This window comes from Triturus cristatus, chromosome 1_1 (assembly GCF_964204655.1).
Source record: "Triturus cristatus chromosome 1_1, aTriCri1.1, whole genome shotgun sequence".
In the NCBI taxonomy this organism is placed as follows: Eukaryota; Metazoa; Chordata; class Amphibia; order Caudata; family Salamandridae; genus Triturus; species Triturus cristatus.
Genome location: NC_140579.1, coordinates 955,077,798 through 955,095,630, shown reverse-complemented (window position 1 = coordinate 955,095,630; position 17,833 = coordinate 955,077,798). Strand labels below are relative to the sequence as shown.

At 44.5% G+C, this 17,833-nt stretch overlaps 1 protein-coding gene across 2 annotated transcripts in view; it reads left to right on the top strand.

Moving 5' to 3' along the window:
- Positions 1-7,715: 7,715 nt before the first annotated feature.
- Positions 7,716-17,833, top strand: part of LOC146871367 (transmembrane protein 98) — a 1,189,076-nt gene continuing 1,178,958 nt past the window's right edge. The window contains exon 1 of one of the 2 annotated variants that reach the window (XM_085650842.1): positions 7,716-7,936. The gene's annotated coding sequence lies outside the window, so the exon portion shown is untranslated. The remainder of the gene's footprint in view (positions 7,937-17,833) is intronic. The other variant, XM_085650844.1, reaches the window with a different exon arrangement.

Here is a 17,833-nt window from a genome sequence, read left to right as displayed (position 1 = left end):
ACTGTAGTCATTGCTCTAGTGTTAACAGGATTGGACTACTGTAATAGCCTTTATGTAGATCTGCCTAAGGGCCCACTCAAAAAATTACAAACTCTTCAGAACGCTGCTGCTCGGTTTCTACTTAAGTTCCCAAAATCTCAATTGGCCAAATCAGCCATTAGACAACTTCTTTGGCTCCCAGTTAGTCATCGCATCATCTTCAAGGCACTCTGCTTGGCCTATAAGACCCTGCACGGAAAGGCCCCACCTTATTTTAAAAAAAATCTTAAATGGTATACCCCTACAGCAAGATATATGGAGGTTGAGACTTTTCAACGCGCCTCATGGGGTAGAAGAAGCTTTTTCAGATCTACGTCCTTACAGTGGAACCGTCTTCTGTTTGAACTGAAAACAGCACCATCACTTCCTATTTTTAGAAAACCACATAAAACATGGCTTTTTAATCAACCATACTAGAGTCACTTAAATCTAAGATCTTGATCACTTCATCTTTGTTTCGCACAGCACCAAGATGCCTCCGGTCATTTGTTGTGCTTTACAAGACATTTCATTCATTCATTCATTCATTCATTCATGTAAGATTTAATTCTCTGTGTTCAATAGATCAGTGTTAGAAGAAGTACCTATTTGGTACATCTCTACTTCCAACTCCTAACATAGCTCTTGAGCAGCAGCTATAGGTCACTGATGGTAGAGCCATTAAATTAATAATGTGATCCGCGTACTGGAGGGAGTCCGTATCTTGCACTCTGAAATGAAGAAAGGTACGTCAGAAATCGGAGTGTAAGAGAGTTGAATAAGGGCCTTGCTGAGCAGATCTCAATTATACCAGTATTTTCAAGGATCTAGTGAAAGGTGGAGTCATGTAAATATTAATCTTTTGAATATTTCGAAACATTCTGAAATTAAAAAACAAGTATATAATGTGGTCAGTAATTTTGAGAAAACCTATGTGGCACCATGTCAGAACTTAATAATCCTAAAGTCCATTTAATCATCAGGTGGCATTGGACTGGTGTTCTGAGGACCCCACCCACCACTACGAGCATGGGTAAAATATTTTCTCAACATGACTTCCTTCTCTAAACGTAAAATGGAATGAGTTATGTGAATTCTTACCAAATAATGTGCTTCATTGCATTCGTCAAAAATAGGGCTGTTTAATAATTATGGACAGTGATAATATTGATTTTAAAATAATTGATGGGAGATGCACATTCTACGGAAAGCCTGTGACTTATGAAGCAAATACCACAGACCGAAGAATTAGCATATATATAATGTCAAAAATTGCAGGGGTTTTCTTAGATGTTTAAACCTAGGAATACTGCTAGCATGCAGTGTTTGCCTGTAGTATAAGATTGGGATTTCAGAATGTCTGCTGGCAAACCTATTGAGCCTGGAAAAATTAACATATAGGCAAAGGTAAATTTAAACATGCAGATATGTGTATTAAATAGTTACTTAGAATATATGTATATCAACCGATTGTAACAATTTTATTTTTGTTTAATATATATTGAACTTTGTCAAAAGTTATAAGTAGAAATAATGCAAATTATTTTTGATATTTTAACAAGTTGAAACATTAAACAAAATATATATTTTATAACATGAATTCCTATGGGTTCTTATTTTACGTGTCTGCCTCCTTTATTTTCTAAGGGGTGTGTTGCAGTACCATATGTGGTGCTTCACTTACACCAAGGCTGTTCTTGAGTACATTTACTACTTGTGTGAATGTAGATTATTAATTGGGAGACCTTCCCAAGTAATAATGTTGCTATTATTTATGAGGTCCAGTTAGGTTACTTTAATTTAAAACGTATCTCAATCCTGAATAGCTGTGGCAATGAGCAGTCAGGCTTAACTCAAAGGAAAACAAGTACAAAACATTTACCAGTACCAAAATAGTTAATAATTTGTAAGAAAAATGACACAATAAAAATCCCACTCTAAATAGAGACTAAAACAACAAAAAGCTGAATAAGGGAACCAGTTATGATTTTTCTATTTTGTTCATATACTACTGCAATTCTCTCAAAATGGTTTTATTTATCACTGCTTTTCACTTGTAGCTGTAGTCTATGAGTCTTGAACGTGAGGACCTGGGCCAAAGTCAGAGTTTGAGGCCAACCTTAATGGAGCACTGGTGGGATGCAGGAGTCGAGTTGGTCCCGGTCAAACCTTTACCTTTGCATTTACAAACTTTTCTAGTTCCATTTCTTGTCGACAGGCTTGTCAGCAGGGTGCTCCGCAGCTTGGATCTGGCATTAGGCTTGACATCAGCAGTAGTCCAGTGGTCCTTTATGAGCCTAGGTTCTTGATGGAGCTGGGGACTAGCCACAAACCGGCAAACCTTTTTAGGAGGTGCAATCTTAAGTCAGCAACCAGGCAATCTTCGATTACGATGGGGTGCTGAGTAGTGGAAGTGTAGTCTCTGGTTCTTTGTTAAAAACAATTATCATTGAGATTTAGGCTCACAAGTTGCAGTTCGTTCTTTAGAGAAAGAGTGCACTGCAGCACCAGTCAAGGATCCAGGACCTGGGGACACTTCTTGGGGCTAGGACTCGATCTCCTAGGCTGCACCAGCGCAGTTCAGGGCAAGTCAAGTTGTAATTGGTCAAGTGGGCACTTTGCAGATGCAGGATTTCTTTAGCTTTCGTATTCCTGGTGCTGATCAGGAGGCTAGTCATCTAGCCCTTGGAGTCCACTCACTAATCTTGGACACCAATGGGAGTAGGCCCAGCCCTTGGGGTCTATCATCCCGACTTTAACAGCAGGATAAATCCTCTCTTGCTGAAGTCCTGTCTTTGGTTCAACAGGTGCAGTCCTTCTATTCTTTCTGAGTCCAGTGTGTTGTGAGGTTGGTACCCAGAGTTGCCGCTTTTATGCAAGTTAGAGCCAATGGCTGGGGACTGCTGTGTAACCAATAAGAACAAAATTCGACCCACTCTTACATCACTTCCTTTCCTCCCTTGGTCAGAACTGTGGGCACACCCCTTAGATATGTCCAGTATAATGAGCAACTCCCCCTGGAAAACCTTTGCTGCAACAGATAATCCCCCTCTGGAAGAGGTGCCCGTCTACTTACTATCTATATGAAAGAGAGGGAAGGCACAAGTGTAACACTTTCTATTAATAATAATGAATTCCAAGTTTGTAAAATGCAAACTTATCACCCGTTAGGGTATCCAGGTGCTTGGGGGCCGTTGGGGAGATTGTGAGCTATTGCCCAGAGTCACATGATGCTGAGCTGAGCTGCCGCTGGAGCCGGGGATTGAACAATGAGCCCTGGGCTCCGGAGTCAGCCACTCCGGTCGCAGTGCCACACCTCTCCCTTGCCACATTTTTGCTTATAACAGGCAACTGGTCCTTTGAAGCTTGGCCATCTGTGGCCACAGCCCTCCAGTCATTCTGTCAGGAGGAAGTCACACTGCTTCCCACCAGCAGGGCTTTTGGCCCCTTTCCTGGGAGATATTCTCACCTCCTCCCAGGAGGACGGCAGGCTAGCTCAAGTGGCAACTGTTTTAGTTAATCAGAAATTGCCCCTAGAACTTTGGGGCGTGAAAGTGGTGACTTTCTAAAGTCACCTTTGCATTGAGAGTTACGTTAAATCCGACTTTCGCACTATGTTTCGTGTAACATACCAATTAATTTCACACCTTGAAGTACTGTATTTGGTGGGCCCAAGTGGGAGTTAGCTTCTAGCAGTTGGACTAGTGTAACCCAATGTTAGCCAATAAGACTCCCAGCTCTGCCACAGTGAAAACAACAATGGGAAGTTTTCACTGTCAGTACATGTGAAACATAACAGAAATATTTTACACCCTGCCTTATGGGCTTACAAGGCCTTTGTTAGGGGAGACTTATAAATAATTAAAAGGAAGGTTTGGACTTAGCAAAAAGGGTTAAATTACAATGAGTTTGCAGTTTAAAAGCTGTCCGACTAGAATGCAGTGGCAGACCTGGAGCCATGTCTTCACCATGCCAATGCAGTGACGATAAGCACTGCAGTTCACTAGGGACATTTAACTTATAAGCCCCGGGTACACCTTGTACCATGTGCTAGGAAATTATAGGTGAGATAAATATGCCAATCAGGTATTAGGCAATTGCACATACATTTGAGATGTCAGATCACATACACTGGGGGGCCGTGTACTTCAGAGTTGAGAAACTACCAGCATCAATCCAAACATTTTGGGAGGATGCCCATACAAAAAGAGGCATTTCCTTACACTAACATTGCCCTACACTAACGTTCGCTTAGGAGTGTGGAGATCTCCGCGGCAGTAGCGGAGATCTCTTTAATGGAAAGATATCAGAGGCGGAGATCTCCACTTGTAGGTTAGTGAACTGCTTTTTGTAATAGGTGGGTGCTACTTTTGTAGTACCAAATGCTGTTTGTAACCAGGCCCCAAAATTTGCAATACATAAGATATACTTTGAGTGGACTTTGGATCAGCCCCTTGCTCATAACTGGGTGGCTTGCCTGTTTGTCTCAGCTGTCTGCGATCGATTTGATGTCTTTAATCAGTATTCTTGTATTTGTTCCACCTAAGAGCATTTCCGTCTCGCTGTGTTTTGCCTGGATGAGTTGGCTGAGTTATATCCTTCCTCTGCAGACTAGAGGACAATCAAATGTTTTTTTTGCAGTAAGCAAGGCATGGGACTGCAGCAATCCTCTCCCACTTGTTCCTCTGCCTTCTCCCTCTTGCAAAACCCTTTTTATTCCCTGCTGTATGCTCCATGTCCCACTCCCTATTTAAAATAATTTTTAATTTAATAAAAAAAATGGATGGGGTACCAGCAGCTGTACAGTGCTACAGAGCAGCTTGCTTTCTTTTTGGCACTGATGGGGGGGTGGTGTGTGGTTCAAACATGCTTCCCAGGTACTTCTCGCACAAGGCCCCACCCCTTCTGGGCCCCACTCCTTCCCACATGGTGAGATTTTTAGGTCTCGCCTAGGCAGCGCGCATGCGCTGCTCTAGGAGGGCTTTTAGCCGTCGCTCTGCTCCTTTTGAAGCACACTCGTGCTTGTGGCGGCCTCCACCTTGCGGGAGCGAGCAGCGGTGCGCGTGCTAATTGGCCGCTGCTCGCTCCCGCAAGGCGGATGCCGCCACAAGCACGAGTGTGCTTCAAAACAGTCATTAAGCTGAGCGCGGGCACGTTTTTTTTGTTTTTTTAACGACTTGTCCCCTGGTACACACAGACAATTCAAACACAGAGGCCCGACACGCCGGCACAATGGCTCAGCGAGTTGAACGCTTCTCACTGAAATTTGCCAATCATGAGATGAAATCTTAGTAAGGCCGCTCAGCCCATTATCGTTCCGAGGCTGTAATACTGAGGACTATTAAAGTTGCTAATGTTAGCACCAGTTACAGCGCTTAGAAACGGCAGTACAGAATCAAGCACTATAATATGAATAAATACCACAATCCATGCAGGCACTCCAATCCACTCATATGCAATCCCACTTGCAGTTCCTAAATTCCTGCATGCGTTTTACGGCCCTCTGCTTCTGGGTAAGGCCCCTGGAGACTTACAGCCTCATTTGGCCTCACTGATGATCCCCCCAGCCTTTGAGGAATGCACTCTCACTTTCCATGGTCTCTAACCTGTGAGACATCTTTCCAAGCCCTAAGGTTCCTCTCCATCCGCATTCTGCCAGTACCCTCCTACCCAATAGTCGTCCACCACATCCACGTCCACCACCACGTCCACTACCATGTCCACCACCACCACGTCCACCACCATGTCCACTACCATCACCACGTCCACCACATCCACCACCACCACATCCACCACAACCACGTCCACCACCGCCAACACCACCATCACCACGTCCACCACCACCACATCCCCCACCTCCACCACGTCAACCACCACCATGTCCACCACCACCATGTTCACCACCACCACGTCTAGAACCACCACATCCACACCATATCCACCACCACCACGTCCACCACCACTGCATCCACCACGTCCACCACCACGTCTGCCACCACTGTCCACCACCACATCCACCACCAATACCGCCATGTCCACCATCACCACATCCACCACCACCACGTCCACCACCATGTCTGCCACGTCCACCACCACTGCATCCACCATCAGATCCACCACCATGTCCACCACCACCAATACCACCACGTCCACCACCACATCCACCACAACCACGTCCACCACCAAGTCCACCACCACCACATCCTCCACATCCACCACCATGTCCACCACATCCACCACGTCCACCACCACCACATCCACCACCACCACGTCCACTACCACCACCATGTCCACACCACGTCCACCACCACATCCAACACCATGTCCACCACCATGTCCACCACCACCACGTCCACCACCACCACGTCCACCACCACCATGTCCTCCACCACCACATCCACCACCACCATAACCACCACATCCACAACCTCCATGTCCACCATCACCACCACCAATACCACCACGTCCACCACCTCCACCACCACCATGCCCACCAACTCCACCATGTCCACCACCACCACATCCTCCACCACCACATCCACCACCACCAGCACGTCCACCATGTCCACCACCACATGCCCCACCATGTCTCACCGCATCCACCACCCCCACCATGTCCACCACCACCACATCCACCACCACCATGTCCACCACATCCACCACCACCACGTCCACCACCATTCACCAACACATCCACCACCATGTCCACCACCAATACGTCCACCACTACGTCCACCATCACGTCCACCACCACCACGTCCACAACCTCCACCACGTCCACCACCACCAAGTCCATCACCACCACATCCACCACCACCACCATGTCCACGTCCACCACCACATCCACCACCACGTCCAGCACCACATCCACCACCACGTCCACCACCACGTCCACCACCACCACCCGTAACAGGTAAAGTGTCACTGGAGGGCAGGGGTAATAGCAGTGTCAACCCCGGCTGTACATGGGACATTTAAGGAAGCATTGGGTGCGAGAAGACGGGAATAGGGGCTAGAAGTATTACTCCAGACCCAAGATACATTTTGAAGAGGCGCAATGTCACAGGGGCTCCTGTAAAAGCACTCGCAACATCTCTACCTCACAGTGGCATACCTGCACAAGCCACTCGTCAAAACAAGCATTGGCATAGCCAATAGGTCTCGCCTTTGGGACCTTATAAGTGTTTAGCCATGCAGCACTTGATGTTGTTGCACCAAGGATATTGTGCTGGATAACTAAACACTTATAAGGTCCCAAAGGCGAGACCTATTGGCTATGCCAATGCTTGTTCTTCAAGTTGGCTGGTATGGGACTGTGATGATGAAAATAATAATGAAGATTACTTGCAAAAAATCTATGCCTAATTGGTCTTTTCTTGATCTACAGCTTCTTGTTTTTTCGTTGTTTAGCAGTTGTTTCTATAGAACTAAGCAAAAAAAAAACGTTTCTGTTCAACAATAGCAAAGTGACTCGGCGCCTGGTGCCAGATGAGGTCGGTGATTAGAACAGACCTGAATGCGGTGACGGTGACATTAATTTTATGCTGGGTTAGATTTTATTTCCATACAACGAGTCAGTGCTAAAGGTCCTGTGAACCTTTCTTTTCTATTTATTAAGATTCGCTGGGCATGAACATTTCAGGCCGTGTTTACACTGAGTGGGATGGTTCGTCACCGGGTTAAAGGCCAGGCTTCTTGTGATGTTTGCCCAGCCCAGTGCGCGGAGGCTCGGGAGGCCTTGCGGAAGTCCTGTGCCGTTCCTGAGAATGCAAGCACCGCTCTTCGTGAAAGCCAGCTAGGGGCAGCGGCGTACGACCGACTCCGGTCATTACCCTGTACCGCAATCTTGGGAAACACGGCTTTCGGGGAAAGGGGGTGGCAAGGAAAGAGAGGAGTGGAAACATTCGCAGCATCATCGGTAAGTCTAGCAGTCCTAACTGTGAGCTCCTTAAAAAATACATGGTATGTTTAGAACAATTAGTGCGCTAAGAAAGCCACAGGTACAGACAGATAAGTTTCAATGTAAATGAAAAAATAAAACGAAACAAAATATTTTGTCTGGTTGTCAAGGAAGATCTTTTTAGAAGACGGCTAACTAGCCCTGTTAAGCGTATAATTTTTAAATGTCTTTAGAAAACATCGCAAGCAAACACGTTTTATGCACTTTAATAAGCTCACTAGCTACGCGATACATAATGTTTTTTAAAATTATTTGTCAAAGCTGAATTAGAAATCATATCTCTGAATCTTGTAGCCAGGCCCGGTTCTAGCGGGTGGGCCGGGTGGGCCAGGCCCACCCAAACATGAACCTTGGCCCTCGCTCCCCCTCCTTCCCCCCTTTTCGTGTGTGTCAGCGCAGCTGAGACAGCTTCCTGGGCACACACAAAGTGGCACCCCATTACTTCACAGGTCTTTAAAAGACCATTTACGTGCTAATGAGGCTTTGTTGTTTTTTCACCCCTTCTTGGAGCCCCTGCATCTCCACTCTGCATATAGCTGGAAGAATCAGCCCCACCCCGACATTTTTGGTAGCCCAAGAAATGTGGCTCTTGTTGCGCCTGGGGGGGGGGGGGGGGGGGGGCATTATTTGCCATGTTTTGCCCTTCCTCAGCCTGGATCCATTTCTGTCTTCCACTTAAAACTCAAACTCTCCAGTGACAGGAAGTCGTGCATGTGCAATGCCCGGTCTCCCAACGATTTATGTCAGGCTTTGCTGAAGTGAGGTATTCTACTATTTTAGAATTGATGCCAAATTGATGTTATCGGGCACATTCAGCACTCATCCAAGCAAACTGAGAGGCAGTTATTACCCACATTCGGTGAGGAAATTTTCCTCAAGGTGGGAAGTGGCGTATTTTCAGAAGATGCTTGAGATCTTCATGAGGATTTTCTTTTAAATAAAAACCGTGGTTTGTGCCCACCCTGCTGTAGCAAATGCTCAGCTCTTAATGGCGTTTAACAGACTTGCTTTATTTAATTACAACCAATCACTCGGTGAAAAGTGGAATAGTCTGTGATCTGCGTGTGGAAACCAAAACTGAATGTGTTCTCCTTGTGCAAAGTAACTGGTGCTCAGGCAAAGCACTCCAATGATATGGCAACATTAAACGTGAAATGTGGCAGACAGCGCCTTAAAAATCAGATCACTCAAGATTCCAGGCACTTGTCCTTTGGATCGAGTCGCACAAGCAGCGCTATGTCTTTATGCAACAATGAGCGCTCTGGAGCGGAGACTGAGGGCACTGCACGTTTCTCATAGTGCCTGCAGTCAGTCAAAAATGTGTTCAGAATACATGGCCATCCATCCTTGGCCTCTCGGCAGGGAGCACATAGTGGTCACATACTCCTGTTGTAATTGTGATTCTGTTGAAATGGGTGTGATGGGACCCTTGTGATGGGGTTACACAGGCTTCAAAATAATAAGGCTAAAGTAGAGTAAAAGAAAATGCAGTGCTCGCTTGCTACTTAAGTCATTCCTAACTTTACGCCTCACCACTTTCAAATGTCACTAGCCCCCACTGGCAGCAACATTAAGAAGGCCAACAGAAAATGTCCACTGAAATTTAAAATGTTCCTCTGAATGTTATTTTTCTTCTTCTAGGAGTTGTGAGATTGGGCATGGGCTCTTTCTCACGGCCCCCCCTAATCATGCATCTCGTTTTAGAAAGGTGGGCTGTGCCCCCGCCTACTCGTGCAGGTAGAATAGGGGCATGGCGAAGGGGACAAATCCTTTCTTTGATACGAATGCAAGACAACAGTAAATGTGTCCAGATAACTCTGGTGATTAATTATCCTGCTGGAGAGCAATCCTTTGTCTGTTGGTAGTTTTGAAATGCAGATAAACTGTAGTTTATGTGGACAGCTCAGTGGATTACTGCCTTGCTTACAGAGATCCTTTTGTTACTTGCAGTTCAGAAGTTACAATCCTAACAGGACAGTGACCTATGAACTGTCATCAAAGAGCCACATACAAACCTGAAAGGTATAATTAGAACTTCTGTTTTTTTGTAGTTAATAGTTCCTCAGTCTTTCATTATTCTAATGTTGCTATAAAGAGTTTGTTAGGTCAGATATACATTTTAATCAGCAAAGCCCCCCACCACCACCACTGGGGTATGCTTTAAATCCTGTGTTTGTGCTTCTCGAGACCAAACTCTCTTAAAACATACTGCCAACCAGTATGGATGACATATGATTCCTACTCCTGGTAATCCTCATTGGCTTATGCGACATTCCCTATAGGCTGATTTACATACTTGTATGATTCATTGTCTCTGCATAATGTGGGCACGATGTAAAGTACTGTAACACCCTACACTATGAGTAGCGCTAAACAACCAATGAAGTGCATATGAGTGAGGGGCTATGGAGATATGAGGGGCACTGGTGGAGGGTGGTAGTAAGGGAATCTGAGGAGGAGGTCATGAGTTGGAGGGGCTATGGAGAGATGAGGGGCACTGGTGGAGCGTGGCAGTGAGGGCATCCGAGGAGGTGGTCATGGGGCACCAATAAAGACTTTTGCACACGCGCTAAAGCCAGCCCTGTCAGGGCATCTCTGTTTTTGTTTATTTAATTAGCAGTCGGGTCATTAGGACCACTGTGGAATATATTTTAAAGTGTGTGCTCATTTTGTTTACTGTTATATTCAATGATTTAAGTTTGAGGGTAATTTTCCTAATGTTTTTTACCGGGAATAATGAAAATGGAGTCGGAAGGTGGCTGATATGGGGCTGGGGCCCAAGGTCAGCTGTCAGCTAGAGTGCACAGGAGATGGGTGGTAGAAAATGGATAATCAGGCCAGGAAGGGAGTGTGCTGCAGAGTCCAGGGTCTCTGCAGGTAGTAATGAAGAGAGATTCTCTCTGAAGACTGGCAATGAGGGAGGCTGAGTTCTGTTACTTGCCTTATACGCCCACCTCAGTAACCACCTCTTCCCATCAAAGGGACCTTACATAAGATACATTTCAAAAAGAAAAAATCAACGTTTGTTTCAATTTTTAAGAGCAGGCAGTGGTCCTGGGACCACTGCCTGCTCTTAAAAAATATTTTCTCATCTGTTCACAAAGAGGAAGGGATACCCTGGCGACTCCTTCCTCTTTCCGAGTGGGTTACCGCCTACATGAAGTAGGTGCCATCTACAAGTGTTTTCCAACTGCAATTGCGGTTGCAAAACCATGATTCATACAAATGTGGCTCGCTATTAGGGAGGGACGCCCTTGGAACGCCCCTCCCTAATACAGTCTTGCACAATAGCGTTTGTACATACCAACACCCTTTATTGCAGTCGCAAACGGGCCAATTGCCCGTTTGCCACTGCAAAAAATGGTTGTTCATCTGGCCCTCAGTAAGCTAAAAGGCAAGTCTGTTGTTATGTGCCTTGAGACCCTCACGGGTGAGTAGCGCACTTTATAAACCCCCTGATTGATCGATTGTGCGCCCTACTTGTGGCTTAGATTCTTAGTGCAGATGAAGCACTATTATAGTAGACTAAATCAAACAGAAAATGTGTTTTAACCCGTTGACCGCGGCGTGAATTCCGCCGCGGTGTGGGTGAAATAATGAGTGGGCGTGTTTCGGACGGCCCCAGGCCGTCCTCCGCACATGCCCGCTGTGACATACGACGGCCGGGGGGCGTCCGACGCATCGAACGGGATAAATAAACTCCATATTGGGTGATAGGGCCCCATGTGGTGTTGGTGCTCACTCTTAGTGGTATTATCCTAATTCGTAAATAGTTGCTATGGTGCTCAAGGGAGGGGGAAATCACCCACACCCCCAATATGTGACCCCTAGGGATATACCTTACAAGTGAGACCAAGCCCGAGCACTCATACATCAAATGATGTATGAGTGCTCGGGCTTGTTCTCATAGAAAATGTGTTTTGTACAGTGCACATCTAGAGCACATCTAGAGCACATGTATAAAGGAGGCTCAGGGAAATAAAGGTTTGGCTAGGATCTCACAATTTGGTCAAGCATGGAAGCCAGGATTGATCCCAGGATTTCTAGTTTCTAGTTTCACATTGTGCAATTCAGAAACTAGATGAGTGTCTCATTCTCCTGTATTGCATTACATATTAATGCTTTATCTTTCATAATTGGACTATTTTAGCACACGAGAAAGGAGCTAACGGAAATCTATGTATTGATGAGTTTATAAGGGAGTTTCCAAAGAATAATAGAAGGTTACCTCTATGACTGGACTGCTAGTTTTGGAATGGTCGGTGTGAAAACTTGGCAGTTATCAAAAATACTCTTTTCTCTTTTTTCAAATGCGTTACTGTTTTTCAAGAATTTCTATCTTTGAAAGTACATTGCAAAAGAGTGACAAGAAAGTAAAATGTATGAAGTTAAATTTGTGCAGAGAAATAAGTGTTGGACAAATTGCAACAAGTAGATTGCCAGCCTTTCTAAAACAATGATGTCAAGGCTTTCGTGTGGTAATACGGACTTCTTTAATCTTGAACTATTATAATATGCATGGTATTCAAGTACCTGTATTGAAGCCTGGCCTGCTGGAATTCTAGGGTTTGCAGTGCAGGTCCAGACATTGCTCTTACTTTCAAATAACTCTCCACATGCTCTGTATACACACAGAATCAATCCGTGGTATCATGGTGACTGTTTGCAAATAGATATGATGTAATCTAGGGCTTGTAGATTGCCTCCAGAAGCAACAATTTGGGCCCGCAGTGCAAGGGCGGCTCCTACACTAGGGCGGAGGAGCGTCGCCACACTGCTTCTCGCCGTGCGAGAAGCAGAAACATAAAATGGTGATAACTTTCAGTTATTACCATTTTATGTTTGGTTGCGGGTGGGCGGGGCTGCTCTGCGAGCAGGGCAGGGGAGGAGTGGTAGGCCCACTCCTGAGTGCGTAAAGACTGTTTGGTCGGCGCTCTGAGGCTGCCCAAAACAGTCATGCACACTCTGTCCTTCTCCATGCTGATTAATTCAAATTAATTTTATTAAATTAAACCCCAGCGCGACACCCCCCAGCCGCCCCGTTGCTGCAGTGGCCCACCTGAAAGGACCCTTGGCCCACCCAAATAAAAATTCCTAGAGCCGGGCCTGCTTGTAGCCAGCGATTCCTTGGGTGAAAAATCTGTACCTCTTCCTACAACATGCACTTACTCTGCATTTCAACATGAAATTATAAACTCATGTAATTGCTTAATAAATTGTAAAATGCTGCGTTTACGTATATCCCCGAATTTACAAGAGAGTTATGTTTAAAAAGATACAAAATTTGTTATTTGCAATATTACTGTTCGGTTTTTTAAATAACATATTTTTGTTTTATTACGATGATATTTTTGTCCGTGCGCTTTTGCTGGTCCTTCACAAATACATTGCGTGGCTGTCGAGTCCTCTAGCAATGTTCACACTTGCTGACCTGTCTACACCGCATGCGTCATTTCCTGCATTAGTTAGAAAATATATAAAACGCATTTGTTCGTTAACCCCTTCAGTGCCACGCCCTTTCCCCGCCCTGTGCCGGGCGTTACATTAGCGGGCGGGGTTCATGACGAGATAGTCTAGTCATGGGCACAGCGCAACCGTGCTCCATGACGAGACCATCTCGTCATGGGCACTGAAGCGGTTAAGGTTCTGTGTCAGGGTCCCATAGACTGACAGACTGGTAGCAGGAGGCCACTGACGGCACATCGCGAGGTCGCTGTATCAGCACTGATGTCATTACGTTGAAGCCAATCGGGTTACTGTTTAGTGTAGTTTTGTTCTCATGCAGTTGGAAGAGTGCCTGGTCACCGTATACCAGGTCTTTACAGCACAATATTATCAGGCATTCAACATGATTCAATGGGAAATGTCTCTCATTGCGTTCTCCACATTAGGTGTTTATCAAGTAGCAATAGTTTCTGTGTTTCTCAGTTGTTTTTTTTGCGGTGGAGATCTTGATTTCTTCTTACTTAGGTTATCACATTTCACATTTTATTTGCGTTTGGATAGTTCTTTGCATTCACAAGACTTAAATTCGTTAATCTGAATAAAATGTCGCAGGTATCGAATGCAAACAGGTAGCAGGATGTTTAGACTAGAATTAGAAAAGCAGGAGAAACGAGGAGAGAAAAAGCCCAATGAAAAGATCAAGGCGCTTATCCAGGTGACCGCATTGTTCATGAGTGATGGGGCACTGGTCAATAGAGGTGTGTCCCTCATAGAAGTGTATTCACAGGTCCTCCCCTTTTGCATTGCTGCAATACCCTTGCCCATGGACAAATAAAAAAAAATACACAATGCGAATGCAGTGTGGTCGAAGAAACAAGGAATGGATGCCTCTATGGCCACTTCAAAGGAGAATACAAAATTCCCTAAAAAATATCGGGGGTTAATGCTTGTATCAGTCTCAGCCATCGATAATCACTCTGGGTACTTTTCGTGCTTTTGGTTTTTTAGTGCCATTGTCTCAACACACACAGAAAACAAATACCACCTGTTGCCACACCCAAAAGTAATAGTACGCCCTACACTGCTAGGCCACGTCCCTTGTGTTTCATAATGATTCAAGCGTTTCGATCGTAAGTCGCGATATGTGTCATAACATGGCATGTTCCTATCTGGGCCTTGCACTCTCTCTAGTACAGGGTCTCAAGCAGAAGTCCAGTATGTCAGGAATGTATCTAAGGTTGCTTGTGTTGTCCTTCAGAAGAGATTTGGGCTGCTCATACAGACTGTATTCTTGCTTCTCGAACAGGGTCAAGAAGGTTTTAGTCCTGGTTGGTGCTAATCTGTAACTGCACAAACGATACCATGCCATTACTTACCACTTGTTGTGATATAGTACAAGTCATTTTATAGGTATTTGGCTGCCCATTCACTATACCAGTAATTTTAGCACGTGAAATTCTTGCCAATGGCCTTTATTTTATTACATGGGGTTCCCCAATGATACCTACGTACAACAATGTTCCAGCCCCATTCTTGTCTCCCCTCCTATGTCTTTTTGTCAGCTACCCCTGAAACCCTTCTGGTGGTTTGTTATGGAAGAGTGGCACAAGGATTTAGAGTAAATGTGAGCTGACCTTGAGGTCATGGAGAAGGGCCTCAACCTTGACACAAATACAGGGTTGACTTCCATCGTCCAAATCCATATAGCAGTCCTCCTTTTCCAGTACCAGTCATTTCCTATTAATGTTTTTATTAATAGATTTTTGAGAGCTCGTCACTGCCCTCAAACTCATCCTCCTATTTTTAAATATTTTTATATGTACCCTTACCACACTTTGTATGCATGTTGTTCCATTGGAAGAGGCATAGTGAGGATCCTGCATTGTGATTACTGCTGGCTAAACTCCAGCTGAAAAATAGCCACATTCCATTTTGAACATTTTGATCCATAGATTACTTGAATTGACAGCCGCTATATGTAATTAAACATAAATTCAGTGCACACTCCCTTTCCTAATCAATGTAGTGTAACAGAGACACATCAAATGTAATAATGTAGGAGAGACACAGAGGGGTACATTTACTAAGAACTCATGCATTGTAGCGCAGCAACCAAAGTTGCTGAGTTATTTGAAAGGGAGAGACCAAGACGGAGTCAAGGTATGGTGCTGTTGCTCTTTCTTTTTGTGGCACTCTTTTGGTTTACTTGCACCAAACACACACCCTTGCACCATGGTGCCGAGGTGTTTGTATGATGTTTAGCATAGGTTTTGTACTAATACAAAATACTATGCTTAGCCATAGTTTAAAAAGTTTCTATCTATTTATGTGTGCTGGTCGTTACAGCCGCATGGAAAGTTAGACACGTTTAACAAACATTTTGCCTCCCTCCAGGAGGCATCACATTTTGGGGCTAATGCACTGTTTACCATTGTTAGTAGATAAAGCTTTGCATCAAACCCATGGGTAGTTTTATTTCAGTGCCCATGTACCAGCCATTTACTCGTCTTACTTTAGAGCTACTTTCCAGCTCAGAAGTAATTCCCAATTCAAGACTTTGAATTGAATAACGTTTGAGTTGTTTTGTTTTCTTTATGTACTGGTACTTTTGTTGGCTGATGCTGTTCCACTCTTGCTGGTTTGAACACCAATAGTTCTGTATCTGTGCAGCAGTCTATTTGTTGTACAAATGCAATAAAGACATATAAACAAAAAAATAAAACATTTGCGCCAGTTTGTGTCACTTTTTGTGACGCTGTACCAGTTCAGAGCCTTGATAAGGCAGGCCCAGAGGTGTTTCCAGGGTCACAGAAGATGCAGCAGTTTAACATGCACTGTGAGAATCTAAAACTGTAACAGAGACACCGCTGATGTATTGAGACAACTGGGAAATAGCAGATGTAAGAGAATATCAGGGACACAGCTTGTGTAACAGTGTAACAATGACACAGCTGGAGTACAGTGGAAAGAATACAGCGGATGTAACATTGTAACAGATGCAGGAGATGTAACTGAACAACATATATACAGCGGATGTAGCGTTGTAGTCAGGACACAACAGATGTAACAGTGCAATAGACAGTGGGAGGATAAAGCAGATGTAATTGGGGTATAGCAATAGCAGATGTAACCGAGCAACCAGGCACAGCGAATAGTACTATGTAACAGTCTTAATCAAGAACAGGGAAAAGCAGATATCCCCACAGGGGGATGTGTAATTTAAAATAACCGCAAGCGCAACCCTCCTTCCCCTGGAGGAGGGCAAAATCCACCTCGGGGGCTGGATGTTGCCACGTCCCCATTTCTATAATGTCAGCTTGTAATGATTCCTCAATTAATTAAATAGCAAACACACTGGAGTCAAGCTATCCTGGCTGATGAGCGGTGAAACCCCAAAACTGATTCTAGAATTCTCGTTTCCAGTCCAGGGAGGACCTGGCCTGGCAGTTTTGGCTGGACTTTTCCCATTGGGCGCAGGGTCAAGACTGCATATGACTGGATTCAAACTGGAATGGCAAGGGGAGCAAAAAAAACGATTGACTTAGGCCCAGATCTCTGCACTGGGGTGAATGTATGACATTGAGCAGCATTCTGTCATCAATTGTCCTTTTTGCATTAATGAATTAAAAATGCACCTTTTTCCTGATGATGATGCTTATTTGAATGTTTTCTGGGACTAAAACATCAACATATAAGGAAGGAAAGGGGCAAACAAGATATTTTATTCCAAGTGTATTTTTGTATCATGTACAAGTTGATGTTTGTTCTCTGATAGTCTTATCTGTGTCACGTCTACTTCTCTTTTGTTTGAGTATTTGATTGTTAGCATATGACATTGTGTTTGTGTTGTGCTCATTGTATTAGGCAAGGGATATTTACTTGGTGATCTGTAATTATAAGTAGAAATATTGTTGTTGACAATAGTTTGTCCCCAGTTTTGAATAGTTGCCGTTACATTTTCTCCGTAATGTATGCACACCGATCTGAATATTATAACTGGATGAAGAACAAGAAGTGAATGTGGATTAAAATTGCTCCTCCAGTGGGCAGTGGGGAGGTACTCTTGCTGTTATTGTGTACGAGAGACACACACAATGTAACAGTGGCACAGAAGATACAACCCTGACACAGCAGATGTAACAATGGGAAAGTTACACAAAGAACATAACAACCCTCTGTCCAGTCATGGTCGCCTTGTATGCTTCTTTCCTTTAACATTGCTATGACTCAAGGGTGATAAACATATTTTATGCACAGCTGATGGTTTGATGGCATGTGTTGGAATGGAATGTTAACGCAGATTTGTGGTGGGCCTTGCGGCACTGTCGTGTTCCAATACTTCATGCCCTCGTCTCAGGACTGATTTATTATTGCCTGTTCAAAGTCTTTGTTCTGTGACAATCACTTTGG